The following is a 19030-nucleotide window of genomic DNA, read 5'->3' on the forward strand; positions in this document are numbered from 1 at the left end:
CAAATTGCTGAACAGCAGAGATGGCCCTGGCAGACTTGGGCCTTGCTGGTCTCCTCCTGCACAAGAAACAAGCCGTTTTCTGCTGCCAGTCCCTTTGGGCTCCAGCATCACACAAGGTCAGGGTCGTGACTCTCACAGTGGTGCAGGCTGGGGCAGTGCCATGCAGCAGCCCCATGTATCTCTTGGGCTAGTTATTTTCCTTAACTTGGTCAGAACTGAGGCTCAAGTAGCAATGAGGAGAGTGTACCAAAGAAGGCAGGGGGCAGGCACATGTGGGGATGAGAGGTCAACTCCATGGGGAGGGACCGATGGTATGCACAGATGGTTCAAATGGCACCCAAGATCTAGGGCATCTGTCTTATTAGGGACATTTGGGAGAAGCTCAAACAGTCATTGAGCACAGTGTAGGTGTGACAGAGCAGCCACCTGTCTAGCCAGGCCTAGGGGCAGCAATCCAGTTACTAGCAGAATGGAGTAATAGGTAAGGCTTGGTTACAGAGGAGTTTGGAGGCCACTTTCCTGGGATGTGAGGCTCTGATATTGCAGCAGAATCATCAGCAGGACCCCTTGGGTGCTCCACTGGTGAACTGCTGGTCCAGGGCTCCTGATTGTCTCCTCCTTAGACTTGTGATTGGGCTTGGAGTCCAGAACAAGGCTGAATCTAAGACGTGGGGTTCGGGGGCGGGGGGACAGTTAAGTTAGAAAACCTAGGAGACCAGCAGGTCTTCACAGGAGCTTCAGTTTGTTTTGGTTTGTCTGGGTTTTTTTGTTGTAATAGTCTATCGCTTCACTGTGATCTACTTATTCAAGTATAGTTTGGAGCCAGGGAAGGTATTATCATGATAAGAATTTAATTGGGTGTCTAGTGAGGAAAGAGCAAAATAGAACGTTCCATGAGATTTACATGAAGAAGAGAAGGACACTTCAAGGCAACATAGTGCAAGTAAGGGAATTCCCATATCAGTGGGGGCCACTTATGACAGTAAGAGCAGTAGTCAGACACTTAGGAAATGAATTGAGGAACTTATGTTCAGATATCCTCAGCGTGTCGCCACCCACCTGCTCATACAGATCTCAGTCTCCTGCAAAGTCTCAAGTATTTCTGGAAGTCCTAAAGGCTATCTCATATGTGTTCACGGACAAGCTTATTTCCAGTGAACGTGACAGTGACTTCCACTGGGCCCCCCCAGGTTTCTTGCTGGGCATTGCTGGCTCTGCTGCTGCCCCAGCCGGCACACCTTTGAGACTTTGGAGTCTTCATGATGTCCTGTGATATTTCAGGTTTGTTCAGAGCTGTGCCTTCCTCCACCATACCACAGGTATGGTGTCATACTTGTCACCTGGGACTCAGGAAACTCTGCTTTGAGCCCCATCTTCCTACCTACCTTGCAAAGCGCCTCCCCTAAATCCTTTCCTTAGGCTTTCCCCTTCATGTGAACACTTGCGAATAAAGCCTTGGGGATTCCAGTTCAGGCGTGACTAAATCTCAGATAAGATCAGAATCTTTTCCATGGGAGTACAATTCAGAAATGAGGATAAAATCAACAAAATGCCAGTTGCCTTATAATTATTTGGGAACATAACTATTTTGTAATATGTTCTATGTGTGTAATGTTTCTCCGAGGAGAAAGAACGCTCCACAAGAGTTCTTAGATTCTGTGTTTGCTAGATATGGCTGCTTTCCTTAGCCTCCTCTCCCTCCTGAGGGAAAGCGACAATAACGAGATGAGGAGAAAGGAAACTAGTAGTGAAAATTAAGCAGGGGAAATATTTGTACAGGAGATGACAGCTGTGGGCTACACATTTACACAGAATTTCACTGGAAGAATCGCTTCTCAGAGCATCATTAAATGTAGTAATTTCTCCTGGCAGATTGTCCTGCAATGCACACGGTATGCAATTCTTGAAATTCTGTAGTGATGGTGGAACAAGCATTTCTGACACGTTCTTCCATTTTAGCAATGCAACACTGCACTGTATTTACACATTTTTCCACCACTGCACTGTGAGTTACTGTCAAGCACTGGGTCTCTAACTTTCTACTATATTGCGGATATAGAACCTAATAAGTACTCAATAAACATTTCTGATGAATGAGTGATAAAGAAAAAGAAAGAAAACCCAGCAACAACATATGTTATATCATGTTTTCTTAAGATATAACTAACATCCCTTTCTCTATAGGCCAAAAAGATACCCCAGTTGGTAACATTTTCCATTTGGGTGACCAGAACTCTTTACTATCAATTATGATGGTTTCTCACAGGGCAGAAACAGAGTGGGGTGAGAATTACTCCTTAGAAACAGATACTGGGTTACAGTAAGTTGGGTTCTACGTAAACTGCTGGTTTAAAAATAATGTGTTTTAGACCAATGTTCAGATGGAGAAAAGGAAAACAGAAAAGTGCTTTTAAGAAGGTTGGTCATATCCTATATAAAATATACTTTAAAGCTCTGAGCTGCCCGAATCAGAAAACTGTGGGATATTGGAAGTATGCAAATTATTCATGGTTACCTAGGAAACGTCTTTATGATTGGAAGAGGCGAAATCGCAGGGTTGGATGGAGATTCAAGAAGTCAGATTATAATGTGTGTATGTGTATGTTTGTTGGCTACAAGATGAGGAACAAGGACAATTTTTGGAGGAAAGTAACATGAAAGGAAGAAAAAAGTTATCTGTCTGGGGAAGGCAGAGAAACTTTAGATCTCTTGAATGTGGAATTTCCAAACCTCTATGTACTTAGGCCATCCCGTTTAGAGTAATAGAAGTGGTGGACCCTTGACATAGGCTGTCAGCATCCCTTTCTAGAAGCAGCTTTTTCCCCCATGTGCTTGATTGATAGGGGAGCTTCTACATTGGTATGGTGGGACTCTGCCCGTTGGCCTAGTCGATTGGTCCAGGAGTGGGCCCCTAACACCTTAAAGCTGGTCATATTTCTCTGTCATATTTAGATGGAAAATCAAAGAGACTTAAGCTGTGAGTGAGAGCCCTATGAACCATTTCCAGTGATGTTTCCCATAGTGGGGAGAATGTGGTGAGCAGAGAGAAAACGAGAAGGAAGCAGCAGAACAGAGATACGAGATGGAGAGAAAACGGCAGTGTGGCTGAGCCCATGGTTCCGTTGTGTTCAAGGGCCCAGCTGCACCTCACCTTTCCCACAGCTCAGTTGCCCACTTCTTCCTCAGATTCAATAAGGGAGTGTAATTCCCTGTTGTTTAAGCTGGTTTGACTTGGGTTTCCATTACTTCAGACCAACTGAGTTCTAAGTTACATGTAATTGCAGACTTCTGGCACTAGAAGAGGCAAGAAGGAAGCGGTAGGCTGAGGTAATCAAACTTCCTTTTCAGGGAACTCTGGAGCACCACAGAGGTGAGGCTGCAGTTGGACCTTGGGCTCCGAATGTTTCTGTTCAGTGAATTTTAAATGGGTCTTTTCCTCTTAGCTAGAGTAGCTAAAAATTAATGCTATCCTCATGTTGTGACTCATTCATTCTAGTGAACATGTATTGAATGCTTACCATAGGTGAGGCATTATGTTGTCTGGATATCTATGGTCAGGAGATATAAAAATGATTTAAGCTCTTGTCCTCAAGGAGCTTACAGTCTGAAAGGAGATCATTGCACATAGATATTTGCAATCCAACATGAAAAGCATCTTAGGTAAGAGATGCACCACCCTGATTTCAAGAAAGGGTAGCACCTTACCTTTGCCTTAAATGTTTAAGAAATGTTTACAGATTATGGTTAAGCTGAATGTTGAAAGACAAACAGGAGTTAGATATGGAAGGGGGCAAGAAATTTCAGGCAGAGTGAGCAGGATGCGCAAAGACAGGAAGATAGAGAGACGAAAGTAATTGTGTGCCCAGCATACAGGAAACATGGAAATGAATCCAGAGAGTTTGGAAGGGGCCAGATCTCAAATGCCCTGTATTCCCTTATAAAAATGTGGATTTATCTGGCAGAACATGTGGGGAGTCATTGCGTTAATTCAACTGTTGGCAGTTTATACGTTATTGTCTGCCATGAGACTGTGTTGGCCAGGGGTAAAATTGGTGGTAGGGAAAGATGTAGAAGTACATCTGAGTAGTCTGAGTGGGAGGAGATGAGAGTCTGAGCTGAGACAGTGGCAAGGGCCGTAGGGGAAGAAGCTGACTGATGGAAAAGATATTGAGGAGTTAAAATCCATAGGAGCGGTGAGCCCATTCGAGGGAGAGTATGGAGATGCAGGAATGAAATACAACTCCCAGAGTCCTGACTAGTGTGACTAAGAGGATGATGGTTGATATTGAGATAGGGGTTAACTAGGGAGAGCAATGCTTTGGTGGAGGTCATTTGACTACTTTTTTGGACTTCTTGAGTTTTAGATGGGACGCACAGGAATGTTGACCTAGGCTCATGAAGAGTGAGGGCAGGATAAGAATATATACCTGGCAGTTGGAGCTCTAGACATAACTGAGATGCCCAGTAAGAATCTAGAACAGAAGAATAAGATGAGAAAAGAACCTCAGGGAAGGTTTAATGGATGGAAGAGAGAAAGAGTGAGTGAAGGAACTCAGAAGGGTGATCCAAGAGCTCAGGGTAGAGGGGCAGAACCTGGAAGATGAAAACCATAGAAGGTGCAGTCTTGCAGAAGCAAGATTATAGAGTACAGTCAGGTGACATGCCAAGACCACATGGATTTGGCTACCAGGAAGTCTTCAATAGTAAGATCAATGATAGAAAATACTTCGGATAATCATATTTCTTCGCATTTCCTACCTGTTGTACTTCCACTTGTCTTTATTCCACAAGTGTTAATAATTGGAGAATACTTGATTTAATGGATCTATGCAGAAGCTTGATGTGTTAGGGAGTAAACAAAATGCCCTAACTCTGGTAGCTAGACCTGCCTCTTCATAGCTACGTGTCTGGTGATTTTCATTTGGAATAATGCTGTAGGGAAGTTTCACTTTTCTGTCACTTACCTGTTTTTATTTTTCCTCCCTGTATAGTTCATTTAAAAGATGGAATCAGACAGCTGAAAGATCTCCTCTAGGCCCTCTCTGAGGAGCAGGAGTTATATAGATGTGATGATGAGGGATGAGTTCCCCAGCACTGGGGTGGCCCACTTAAGACAAACCTTATTAAATTCATTTTATAGGGTATAGCCAATGTATTTAACTTAAGAAAGGATATGACATGCAAATTAATACCTGAAAATATGAATGGAATTTGAATAGTACTTTGATCAGCATTTCTTAAAATGGCACATGGGGAAAAAAAACTCCTTAAGCTTGCATATACTTCCGTTTAGTTTTGTATGTCAGGGGAATCTATTTACTGGCTATGTGGAATTGCATCCTCCCAGGATTGAATCTACCCATTGGGACCAGAAGTGCAATACAATACAAAGTACACACAGTTCTTGAAATTAGATCTGACCTGCACTCACCTCTCCGGCCGAAAACAGCCTCCCCAAAATGAGAGAAGGAAAACTAGATAAAGGAAGGTGTGAGGAACACACTGCAAGGAAAACAGAGAAGAGTTGATTATCTTTAATTTTTTTTTAACCTAGATTGAATCAATAAATACCTGTATATTGCACTTCTTAGTTTCAGGATTCCTACTGCAAGAGAATCTGTTTAAATATGAACCCCAAATCATGTTATCATATCTGATACAGGAATATATCTGGCAATATTAAACAGATCAAATTCTTGAGAAGACTAGTCTGAATAGAAGCTATTCTTAGCATAGTTTAAGTAAAGGAGATCACTATGGATATTCAAGATGGGAAAGTCCTAATAATTAATAGAAAACCAAAATTCAAGGTCCCTCCAACCTTCAAAGCAGAGCTGTTTCAAGTGTGTCTCAGAGATTTTAGCCGCAGCCCCCGAGGCAGTGAACAGCCTGCTCCTCTGCATCTTGAGTCTCTTTCCTGTGGAGTCCTTCCTCCCGCCTTTAAATCATCTAAGGTCTCGGGTACTGCCCTGCCCCACCAGCAGCTTTGCTCGACCAATGGCTGGACCAAGTGGAGATCTGAAATTGGACCTATAACATATGACCAAATTTATATAGTTATATATTGTAATTGCACTGTTTAACTGTTTTCAATAATACTTTTACTGAGGTTTCCTGTTTATGGCAATACAAGGAGGAATTTTTTTCTTCTAGCTTATGCTGTAATATAAAAATGGCAAGGCAGTTATTGTACTGCTAATTGCAAATTTGTTTAATTAAAATTACATTCAATCGTTCTGACACACTTTTAAGCAACTGGGAAAAATGGCTATTATGATCTGTCGGTATGCTGCCTTGAGTGGCTAATAATTTTAGTTAGATGGTGGTTTTAGTTCTTTATATCAGTAAATATAAAAATTAATGTTAAACTATCAATAATTTCAAAACTTTATATTTGTCTATCTGTTGGGCCTTTGCATTATGTTTTTAAAACCAGTTTCCTACCCTACCCCCCACTAAAAATAAAGAAATTTATCTGTTAAAAACATGACAGGTGTGTATTCTGTGGAAAATAGACCCAAACAATCCATAGCGGATATGAGGGGGAGAATCCTCACAGGGTTACTCGCTCTCCTGCATTTTACCTCTGAGTCTGGAGTCTCTCGGGTTCAGGGGTGTATGACAAATCTATTTTAAATTGGTCTTCATTTAGATTGTGTCCCCATAGAGGACTAGTGTAAACTTTTTTTTCTGTTCTTTTTTTTTTTAATGAGGTGAAATTCACATGACAAAATTAACCATTTTCAAGTAAGCAATTCAGTAGCATTTAGTACATTCACAACCTTGTGTAACTACTACCTCTATCTGGTTATCTAGTTCCAAGACATTTTCATCACCCTAAAAAAACCCCGTACCCATTACACAGTTGCTTCCCGTTCCCTGCACCCCCCAACCCCTGGCAACCACCAATCTGCATTCTGTCTCTGTGGATTTCCCTATTCTTGATGCTTCATATAAAATGGAACCATGCAATATGTGGCCTTTGTGTCTGGCTTCTTTCATTTAGCATGATGTGTTTGAGGTTCACGTACATTTTAGCATGTATCAATACTTCATTCCTTCTTATGGCTGAATAATGTTCCATAGTAGGTATATACTACAATTTGTCTATCCATTCACCTCAGTGGACATTTGGGTTGTTTCTTTCTTTCCGCTAGGGTGAATAATGCTGCCATGAACCTTGTGTAAAAGTCTTTATTTGAGTCCCTCTTCTTAGTTCTTTTGGGTATATACCTAGGAGTAGAATTGCTGAGTAATTTAGTAATTCTATGTTTAACTTTTTGAGGGACCAAAACAGCCAAACTGTTTTCCATGGTGGCTAAATCATTTTACATTCCCACCAGCAATGTACAAGGGTTTCAGTTTCTCCACATCCTCGCCAACACTTCCTTCCTTCCTTCATTCCTTCCCTCCTTCCTTCCTTTCCCCCTTTCTTCCTTCCCCCCTTCCTTCCTTCCTTCTTCCTCCCCAGCCCCTCCTTCCCTCCTTCCCTCTTTCCCTTTTTCCTTCCATCTGGTTTCGATTTGCATTTCCTTAGTGACTAAATGATCTTTTCATGTGCTTGTTGGTCATCTGTACATCTTCTCTGGAGAAATGTCTGTTCAAGTCCTTTACCAACTTTTTAATTGGGTTGTTTGTCCCTTTTTGTGTTGAGCTGTGAGTTCTTTACATATTCTGGATACTAGACCCTTATTACTCTAAACTTTTTATTGCCTTCTAATGTCTTGAAGGTTAAGAATTATTTTTTCTCACTCCTTCTTTCCTTTCTTCTTTTCTCTTTCCTTCCTACATTCTTCCTTCTTTTCTTTCTTACATACTGAAAATGTTTGATTTTGATATTAGAAATAATGGATCTTTATTTTAGAAAAGAAAGGTATAAGGAAGAGGATTTAAATTCCCGTAATTCTACCATCCAGAGATCAGCACTGTTTCCCCTTTTATATCCTTTTTCTAGTCTTTTTTTTTAATATGTAGGAGAAGCCTGCATACATATATATTCAGACAATTCTGCTTTCATCATGTACTATTTTAATTTTTAACAGTTTTTCTGACAGGGAAAAGTTTATTTATATATATTTATCAGAACATTTTCTTGTTTTAATGACTAGTGAAATAGAATATTTTCATATATAATGTTAATCATTTGCGTTACTCTCTTAATTGTTCAAGTGCTTTGCCCACTTTATCTTTTGGGGTTCTATAAACAATAAAACATCTCATATCAACTTTCACAAGCTATTTATATACCCAAAATACTAATCCATTTTCTCTCATTATTGTTACAATTTTTTTTAAATTGTTATCTGTCTTTTATTATTCTGTGGTGTTTGGGACATAGAGATATTTTATCTTTTTTTGTATTATCAGATCTAACATTTTTTTCATTGATTCCATCTGTTACTTTTTTTTTTTTTTTTAAGAAGATGATTGGCCCTGAGCTAACATCTGTGCCAATCTTCCTCTATTTTGTATGTGGGACACTGCCACAACATGGCTTGATAAGCAGTGTGTAGGTCCATGCCTAGGATCAGAACCTGCAAACCCCAGGCCACTGAATTAAAGCATGTGAACTTAACTACTAGGCTACTGGGCCAGCCCCCCTTCCGTTGCTTTTACATGTAAAAAGTCCTTATCCATCAAAGGAGGATATAAATATTTACTTACATTTTCTCCTAAGTTGTTTGTTATTAAAATTTTTATTCCTAGTTCCATCTGGAATTTATCATGGTATTGTGAGAAGAGTGGATCAAACTCTTATTTTCTTAAACAGTTAACCATCTTTCCTGATACTATTTATAAGATCAATAATTTTCAATAAATGAATCTGTTACCAAAGACATGAAACCAATTCTTTTGGTCAATTTTTTAAAAAGACACTTTAAACACTGGCTTGTATGTATATGAACTGGGTCATCTGTGGCTTGGTTTGCATGTATTCCTATTCATACCCAATAGTAGCCCCACTCTCGTTTCAGACGAGAGTCATCCACGTGGCAGTCCCCTTGTCCCTTTTCCGGGGCTGCAGTGTAGCCAGAGGAGACTGGGAAGCAGAGCCTCCCCATGCCCTTTCTCCCAGGCAAATCCTGGTATGGTCAGATGCTCAGGTTCCTGTGATCCGGCCATGGTTTCTGGAGTTCAGTTGACCCCATGGCTACACTATGTCATTTTTGTCATGTTCTGTCTTATTTCTTGATGGGCCCTGGAAGGACAGGATGTGCCGTTGCTCAGGGAAGCCTTCGTAGAGTGGTGGCTACAGCCTGGGCCTTGGAGGTCACCCTAGTCCAGGTCCTGGCTGTGTCACTTGTTGGCTGTGGGACTTTGAGTAAGTTGCTTTATCTCTCTAAGCCTCAGTATCTGTATCTTTAAAATGGGTTTAGCATTAGAACTTACCTTAAAAGGTTATTTTGCAGTGCCTGGCACATAAGTATACAATAAGTGTTAACTACTGTGGTAGTGATAACATCCTAGTGGTGAGTTTCTTCTGGGAGGAACTAATTGTAATTAAATGCAAGCATTAAATACACACCAAGAACAGCAAAGCTTCTAGTTAGAAAGCTCTCTGTGTTGTGTTTATTGTACTTAAGCTCATGCTCAAAATAGGCATCCGGTTGCTTGATGATAATTTACTCCAAACAGTAAAGCTGCTTTCTCAAGGTCTAATTGTTTTGGATAAGAAGAGGAAAAAAGAAAAGTGTGGTGGGGTTTAAGACCTGAGAGAGGAATTTTTTTAACACGTTAAGAAAAGGTTGCAATGTACTTTTTTTTTTAGCACAGTAGGTGCTGTAGAATGTTGGTAGCACGTATGTTGCTGGTAGAAAAGTACAGTAGAGGAAATGAGAAGGATGCCTTGAGGTAGGAAATGACAGAATCAGAATTTGCAGCCAGCACATCTGTTTGCAGGGTGATATTTGATGAGACTTTCATTCTGGGCAGGCCCTGTGTCTTTGTTTCTCAAGGGTTTGATTCAGGCCTGAAGTCTACTCTGTAGGGTCTAAATATGAGAGGGCTCCTGCACGAGGCAGCCAGCGCTTTGGGTCCTGATTTGGAATTCACTGAGCAGTTGATCTGATGATGTAAGTGAATACCAGATAGTTGCTGTGGGTGCTCATGAAACAAGGGATGTCCACCATTTTGAGGAGATGACACTATTTTGCCATCATCTATTGGTGTTTTAAAATCTATTTCATGGTAAAATAATTTCCAAAGCACATCAACTACTAGAAGTCTATTTTAAAATAGCCTTGTTATACTAATTTACAAAAAGCAGTAGCGTTTCTTTTTGAATTTAAAGAAATGTGATAGGTTTTTTGTTTGTTTTGTTTTAATCAGCATTTCTGTTTGGAGATACCTATTGAGCAATCCAAAATTCAAATTCATATATGAAATTCTAGTACTGGATGTAGCCAAGAAAATGGCAACACTTATGAGGAAGATTAAAAGTAAAAATCTCTGTTAGGAAGTGTAGTCCATATGATGGTGGTTTGAGTTTGACTGTAGAACCCTGAGCTTTTGCAGCCGAGGCTTCACAGCATAGTGGTTACCTTTAGGGGTGTCTGCCCGGCTCCCAGTGATTTCCCCTTCTCTGTGAACCACTCCTCTCTCCCAATCCAGAGCAGTGGGCCCTGGCAGCCATTTTGTGCAGTGAGGCTTCCTCTCCACGCACCGCTCCCTTCCCCCCACAGCTCCCAGTCTCAGCTGATTGGACCCAGACATACGCTTGGCCCCCACAAAGAGAATTTACAACTAAGGATGACAGAGATTCAGTCTTTCTTTTGACAGAGGTACCTTCCACATCATCTGTTGCCTTGAGAAGCAGAGAGGCAAAGAATGGTGTCTGCAGAGAAGAGAACCAAGCAGATATAGAGGAAAGTAGAGGTGGGAAACCACGATGGAGTCCAGAGGGCAGTCAAGTCCCTATTCCTGTGCTTTCCTGGGCTGGAAGGCATGCCTCTCCCTGGCCCCCTGGCACCTAGAACAAGGTCCCTTTCCCCGTCAAGCCAGCAGGAGTAGATTTCCGTTACTTGCCCCCAGGAGTCCAGCAGAGGCAGCTTGGAAGTACAATGGGGTCCTGTTTCTGTCCCCTGAGAGCTTCTTTGTTAGCCCAAGTAATTTTTTTGACACTTAAGAACTTTCTTTATTAGCCTGACTGCCTCAGTCAGCAAGTTAGTCTTCCTGACCCACTGCACCGACACGACCAGCTCACGTATCAGACGGAGCTCGCTGGTGAGCAGGGGTTGACTCACAAACCAAAAGCTGCTCCAGGCGTCAGACGGGAGCAGGGTTCCCTAGAATGTACTGATGAGAAGCAAAGCCTCTTTATCAAAACTTCCCATAAACACCCTCAGTTAAAGGGAGCTTCAGACAAGTGCACAGAGAGACTAATAGATGACACAGCCATTTGTCCCAGCACACCATGGCACCAGATACTTACAAGGATGTGGCAAACTCACAGGGAGGACAAAGAAGAGGATCCAGAGCAGAATGAGGAGTACCTGATTGCCAGGTCAGGCTAAGGCTGTCCAGTCATTCTTGGTGAGGAGGACTTAGCTATCAATACCCCGTCCTTGCTGTGTCACATCTGGTTAGTGGTACCCGGCACTGTCTGATTAACTGTGAAAGAATAAAAGTAGACCTTTCTTGAGGGCAGTGTTCACTGGCTCGAGCACAGCGCTGAGTCTGTACTCACCTGACCTCGTTACGCCTTCACCACCCTCCCCGAGATGTGCAGTGTCACAGGCTCCCTTCTGGACACCAGGCAGCGGAGGTACAGCATCTTGCCCAAGGGGACGTGGCCTCTCTGCCGCAGAGCGGTCTGCACCCAGGATAGGTCCCTCCCAAATCACTATGCTGCTCCCAGCTCATGGCTTTAGTCATTTGAGAGCCTCTTTGGTGTCTTCATAGAGAACCGACTTGAAGATTTCTGTGTTAGTTTGCCAAGACTGACATAAAAAAATACCACAGACTGGGTGGCCCAAACACTGGGGTTTTATCATCTCACAGGTCTGAAGGCTGGAATTCGGAGATCAAGGTATCGGCAGGCTTAGTTTCTTCTGAGGCCTTTCTCCTTAGCTTGCAAATGGCCGTCTTCTCCCAGTGTCTTCACGTGGTCTTTCCTCTGTACGTGTTGTATCCCAAGCTCCTTCTTTTATAAGGACACCAGACGTATTGCGTTAGGGGCCACCCATATGACTTCTCTATTTAATTACCTCTGTAAAGATCCTGTCTCCAAATGCAGCCACATTCTGAGATACTAGGGGTTAGGACTTCAGCTTAAGAATTTGAGAGGAAAATTTCAGACCACAGCAGCTCCCCCTAGCAATTTTTATGGCTAGCTCTCAATTTCAGGCCCAGTCTGATATCTGAGGTGGGCAGGGAAAGCAAGGAGCACCCTTTCAGAATGGTGACTTCTGCCTGTGGACGCTGTACCAAATAGAGGGAGATGGTGCCATTTAGTCATTCTCAGATTCTATATTCTGATACAGGACTTTAAAGTAATCATACGCTTTGCTCTTTTGGGTTACAATGAAAAGAGCTACTTCAGGGACTAGAGGCTTAGATGTACGAGCTGGGAGGGGAGACGTAAAACCCCCCAGTCTTCTCAGAGCAGGCCTCGCTGAGAACTGGCCTCTCAGGATCTGTGCCTTGCTAGCACCCAGGAAGCTTGTCCTGTGCCTCCGTTATGTGCCCTCTGCGCAGGCTTGACCATGATAGTGCCTGGGCACCTGATGGTGTCTGTTTCATTTGTTCCAATGACTCTTTTTCTGTTTGTGGCATGTCCAGCCCCCTCAGGAGGGAGGATCTTATTGGTCCATGGAGTCACCAGCAGGAGGGGGCTCCCTGCTGGGCAGAGCTCAGGCCACTCGCTGCTGCATGGCCAGCACCCATCCTTGGTCCCGTCATCGGAGGCCTGCTGATAGGATCATATAACCCAAGCACCGAGACTTATACAGGGGCAGTGAGGGTGACAGGCACTCCAAGGCCTCCCGTAGCAGCACTCAGAACTGTCAGGCAGCTTGGCTAGGCTGTCCACCCCAAGATAAAAGCTACTTCTTAAGAGATTTCTCTCAGATGCATGTGCAATTAAATTGATTGATGTCGTAGAAAGAGACCTGCATTCTAACCCGGGCACTCCCTCATTTGGACAAGTCACTTAGCCTCTCTGGGCCACTGGTTCATCATCTAAAAAATTGGTATAACATCCCTACCTTGAAAGCAGCATTGTAAGTCTAAAATGAGAGGAAGCTCTTAAAAGTGCATCCAAATATTTTAAAACAAGATGATTGAATTTTTTATTTTAACATGTGTTCTTCAGCCTTCTGTCTGGCTGCCTTTGTCTTCCCAGTGCCTGTTACTGTACCTGGGTGTTTCATGTCCTGTCATAGAAGTTGTCATTTAACCAGAAGCCATGTTGGTCTCAATGAGTATTTGAAATTTGCATATGAAATGTTATGTTTATACCCTGCACTTCAAGAATTCTTGAAGATTTGTGCTGGGAATTGTGTCTGACGTGTTCAGAATATCTTTGGGGATTTTCAAAAATGAGAAGTAAATTCTTCTTTCTGATGCACTTGGTTCCCAGTGCATCAGGCCATTTGCATAAATGCCCTGTGAAAAACTCTGTGGTGCCTGGGAAGGGCCACATTTTCTTGTAAATTGGGGAATCCCACCTCTCTTCCTCTCTTCTCTAGTCAACATTTGGTTCTTTATTTGCAGGTGAGTCAGTGAGAACAAGTGCCAGTGAGGGCTCTTGGGGTATAGGGCCTTGAAAAGGTATATATTGTTCTTGGAGCGTTTCACTGACTGACCGGCAAGGTCCTCCCTCAGAACCAGTCTGTGTCCATTAGAGATGTGGTCAGTGGCCCTACGTTGGGGTGTCTCCGCTGCCTGTCTGCTGCTTCAGGTCCTGAGCATCTGGCTAGAACATGGAGATCTTTGAAGGATCATCTGCTTTCTTCCCCTTGCTTCAGAGCTTTAGTGACCAAGGGTCACATTCTTCCCCTAAGGTAAGTTGTCTCTTGAATCTACTCTTAACTCGTCTGGTGGGTTTCTGAATAATTCTTTTTTTTTTTTTTTAGTCATGCTCCACTTTGCTAATATTTGCTTCACTGTTGGACTAAGTTTTTAAAGGTTGTATTCCCGAGATAATGTTTAACTTTTTGTGAGTGTGTCTTTCAAGTCTCTTTCTCCTGTAATCCTGTGTGGGCACTTTTCTTAGGGAGTTGTGTGTGTGTGTGTGCAGATGCACATGCTATTGAGTACCTGTTTTTTATGAGGTACTCTGTTATGTACTGGTACAGTAGGAGGACTGAGGCTCAGAGAGTCTAATTTGCTGGCCTATGGTCAAACAGCTATTAAGTAGTCATGGCTGGACTTGAAGGAGACACAGTAACTCTGACTTTGCTTTATATCATGCAGAACAAACAAATTAATGCTGGGAGTGGGCCATCTCCCCTAGTTCAAGCTCCTGTATTTTGTTTTTCCAGGCAGGGTAATAGACTTGGCCTTGCTTGCTCACGTAGCTAACTGACAGCAGAGGTTTCATACAGAGGTTTCCAACAGCAGAGGTTTTGTGACAAAGCCCCCACTGCCCTGTTCCCAGTGCAGGCCAGAGACAGGCCAACTTCTCTTCCTTTGGGAGTAAACAGCTGTTTCAGAAGATTGTCTTTATTTTCAAAACGCCATTCATTTCCCTTGGTGCTCTTCTTACTCACTGTGGTGTGATATGACAGCATCACAGAGAGGTAAGGCGCACCACTGATTCTGTTCAGCGGGCATCACGGTACACTGAACTGTCCATTGTATTTTGCATGTCAACAGTTTTAAGGACAGCACACTCCCACACTGTATTCCCTTACTGCCAAGTGCAGGTAATGAAACTCAGGATTAGTGTTAACCCAGGGAGCTAATACAGAAGATGCTGCTCATCCACAATGGTCATCTGTGAGTTACCACGCATCCCAAGCATGGGTTACCAGGTATCCAAGAGTTCAGACATGGAGGCCGCCAGGGAAGCACCGTCATGCTGCAGGTCGAGGACTGCTTTCCTGGGAACCGTTCATGCTACCTCTGTCCTCCTAGGAGAGTTGTTCACCTGGTGTTCGCAGTACCTAAGTGTATGTCCATCAAAAAGCCACTAACATTTTATTGCACTTACTGATTTAATGTCCCTCCCACTAGACTATAAACTCAAGGGTAGGAATTTTGTATTATTGATCTATTCTCCTTGGTGCTTACCATAATGATTGGACAATTAGTAAATATTCACTGGATGAATGAAGTCCTCTTAGCCATAGGCTTATGCTAATCCCACATACGTATATACATATGTGTTTAAATGTGGATGTCTGCAAGGATTCTAACACATAATATCTATGTATACACATATATAATACACATTTTAGACGCTTGTAGCTTATCATTTTGGGGGGACAAGTTTATTACTATAGAAAACTATAAATGTAAAAGAGTAAAGGCTTAAGCTTGAGCTCACTGACCAGGACAATCCATGGAGAATGCTCTTCTGAACATTGTAAATCCCTCATAGGCCTTTGTTTTCAGTCACTTGTCCACTGTTTAAGCTTTCTGATTGTTTGGAGTAAGGACTGATGATGGTTTACTCCAAGATAAAACTGTTACTCTGAAAAAATATATTGTTAGCTTTAAAACCTTTTAGACTATCTTAAATTATTTTTTTCTCCATCTAAAGCAGTAATTGAGAGCTGATGGTATAGCATATCCTGTCTTTGCCCCTGCATGTGAACTCTAACCCAGCACCTCAGGAAAAAGCATGGAAGAGGATTTCTTAAATGGCAAAAAAAAAAAGAACTTCCTCCTGTGCATCTCACTCCAGCTTCTATTGCAGACGTTGGATACTTGCTCTCCAGGATTAGATAAGAGAGTAATCTGCACAGCTGTAAACAACTTAAAAGAAGGACAAATTTGAGATACATTGTGCTCTGTGGCTGTGCATCATTTAAAGGTCCAGGCTGCTGGCAGGGCAGGCACAGAAAGACGGGACCTGTGAATAAATTCACTGGGTGCATCAAAGCCTCCACAGCCCAGCTGATGTCTTCAGAGACCCCTCCCTGTCCTCATGCTGCTCCAGCGCCTGCAGCTGTGATGAGCGAGCGTATTCACTCTGGCTCTTTTGGGTCTGGCCCTGCAGCACACAGCATCTTGACCTGAACATGGCCTCATCCCAGAAAGATGGAATTGAAGGAAATGACGTTAAGGGCTGAAAAAATGAGCTTCAGGAAAAATCTTAATTAGTAGTTTTTTATAGAAATATTTATTTTAGACTAATTAAGGAAATAAATGCCTCCACTCTAAGAAAAACGCAACTCCCTTATGATCTATGTTCACACACACACAAATTTTCTTCCAGGAGGAGGGAGCAAATGTACATGGGTGAGACAAAGAACTAAAATAATAATCCAGCTTTGATCAAAACTCCTTGTTACAGTGTTCCCTCTGAAAATGATTTCTAATCAATGATCGCTACCACGGAGCACCGAGGAGTAATTACCTTACATGTGTTTCACTCTGAGCTGTGATTAGAAACAAGATGTGAGATCGGAGGGGCATAAAACAAATATAAAAAGGAAAAAATCTCAAATAGCTGAGATCACGGGCTGTGGGATATTTAATAGGTATGGAGGTTTGCTCCAGGTAGTGATGTCAACATTTGTTTATTCACTTGGTGAACATTTCCCTGCTATTTTGGGCAGCACTGATGATAGCGGCAGGATGTTAAGGTAACTTATCACATGTTGCCCTTATAGTCAAAAATAAGGCGACCAGCTGGCTTTTATTAGAGCGTGAGCTTGAGTTCACAGGTGTTCTGGTGGCAGAGAGGGATTTGGGCTAGCAAAGCTACACCTTCCCACCAGGTGTCCCGTGGTTGGGAGCCAATCTTCACCCTGAACTGCTTGGTGCCGTCTCCAGCCTGAGCAGTAGTTGGACCTGGGCTTTATTAGTCCAAGGTGAGACACAGGGGCCTGCAAGGGAATAAAAAGACTTGAAATATTTCTACTAGTGAAGGAGGCTAGGGTCAAGTGCATGGCAAGATTATTGGGAAGGTGAAGACCACTTGGTCTCTGTTGAGGAAAGAAGTCCTTGGCCCGAAGTGCTTCCTGGGGCATTTACTGTACCCATGAGAGTTTCCAGTCTCTTAAGAATATACCATGGGCGCTGGCCCCATGGCCTAGTGGTTAAGTTCAGTACACTCTGCTTTGGTGCAGACCTACACCACTTGTCGGTGGCCATGATGAGGCGGTGACCCACATACAAAATAGAGGAAGACTGATGCAGGTGTTAGCTCAGGGCGAATCTTCCTTGGGAAAAAAAAAAATAATATACAATGAACGTATGATGAAAACACCTGCACACTGAGAAGCAGATGTGTTCATCATGGTGACTGTCCTCCTGTGGGGAACGCTCAGATAGAGAAGGTTACCCTCATTTGTCACTAAGACACAGGATCTCTCCACAACACCATCACCAGTTAGCCACAGCACAGCCACCCCGCGCTGCTCCTTCCTTTCCTTGAGAGGTGCCAATCATGTGTATTGGTTTCTTTCAACCCTTATCTTCAAATAGCTGAAAGAATGTCAGCATATCTATGCGTGTGATGTTAAAAAGCCACTCAGCATGCCTAGCCACGTGATTCCCTTGAAAGCATTGTTATTAGGTGATGCTCTTCCCAAAGAAAAGCTTGGAAACTGCAAGGTCTGATCCACCAGTTTTAAACTCAGTGGCTTGCTTATCTTATGATGTTCCTAAGACTTCAACCTGTATTTCTACTCCCAGTGGGCAATAACATCATTTTAAAAATTCTTACGCTCTGCAAAAGGATTGAGAGAAGCTAGAATGAGAGGGTTTATTATGGTAGTCATTCTCTGAATGTGTTTACAAATGGGAATAGCTACAAACAGGGTCACTGAGGACTCACCTTAATGTCACTTAGAAAATAGACTCAACAAACTCCCATAGTGGACTCAGATCTTATGATTTTGAAGAAGTGATATTTAGGCACAGAATAGTACCTTACTGAACATCTTTGCATTAAAAACTGACTAACTGGGGCTGGCCTAGTGGCGCAGTGGTTAAGTTCGCATGTTCCGCTTCTCGGGGGCCCGGGGTTCACCGGTTCGGACATGGCACCGCTTGGCAAAAGCCATGCTGTGGTAGGCGTCCCACGTATAAAGTGGAGGAAGATGGGCATAGATGTTAGCTCACGGCCAGTCTTCCTCAGCAAAAAGAGGAGGATTGGCAGTAGTTAGCTCAGGGCTAATCTTCCTCAAGATAAAAAAAAACCTGACTAACTGACTTGGATAAGATAGCCTCCTAACCTTCAAGGATGTTTGAATTCTTCCTAGATTATCCTGTAAACCATTCACCCATCAGTAAACCTTAGCAATCTCTGAAACAGCAAATGACAGTCATTCTGCCTCTAATGTAAAATTAGGGACTGGACCAGAGTGCCTTTACCTGCTTGTAGGCAGAATTAAAACAGCCAGAATGCGCTTTCAGTATCTAGGGAGGAATTTGGGCAAGGCTCTGGGCCAGGGCGTCTGTTGTTATTTTAGATTTATTCAATTAGAGTCACAAGCAAAGTAAATTGAGTTGTGTGGCTGATTTGAATATTACCTTGGAAGAGAGTGTAAGGAGATTAACAAAGCCTAAGGGACTAGGGAAGAGGAGTGCCAGGCTCCTCCCTCTGTCCCCACACTCAGGCCCTGGCTTTACAGATTCATTTACAAAGGATGAAAATCAAAGCAGAAGAGCAGACAGTCCTTTTGTTCAGTGCCATGTAGTCATTTTCCTCCTTGACTATCCTCTGAAATGTCCTCCATGTGTGTGAAATGCACCAAAAACCAAGCTGCTGTGTGTGGATGCTTTCAGGTAGAAGGAGGGGGCCTAACCTGAGAACTGGGGGGGTTTGGTCCAGTTGAATTTGCCTTTGTCTTGGCAACTGTGTTGTCTGGCACAGTCAGCTGCATTAAATTGGCCTGATGCTTCCAAAAATTGG

At 42.8% G+C, this 19030-nt stretch overlaps 1 protein-coding gene across 49 annotated transcripts in view; it reads left to right on the plus strand.

Moving 5' to 3' along the window:
- The window catches only part of FARS2 (phenylalanyl-tRNA synthetase 2, mitochondrial), a 465546-nt gene that overhangs the window by 319791 nt on the left and 126725 nt on the right, over positions 1-19030 (plus strand). Inside the window, exon 9 of one of the 49 annotated variants that reach the window (XR_011429877.1) lies at positions 13714-14003. The exons of the other annotated variants lie outside the window; for them this stretch is intronic. The gene's annotated coding sequence lies outside the window, so the exon portion shown is untranslated. The remainder of the gene's footprint in view (positions 1-13713; positions 14004-19030) is intronic. 49 annotated transcript variants of the gene reach the window in all.

The sequence above is a fragment of the Equus caballus genome, chromosome 20 (genome assembly GCF_041296265.1).
Source record: "Equus caballus isolate H_3958 breed thoroughbred chromosome 20, TB-T2T, whole genome shotgun sequence".
In the NCBI taxonomy this organism is placed as follows: Eukaryota; Metazoa; Chordata; class Mammalia; order Perissodactyla; family Equidae; genus Equus; species Equus caballus.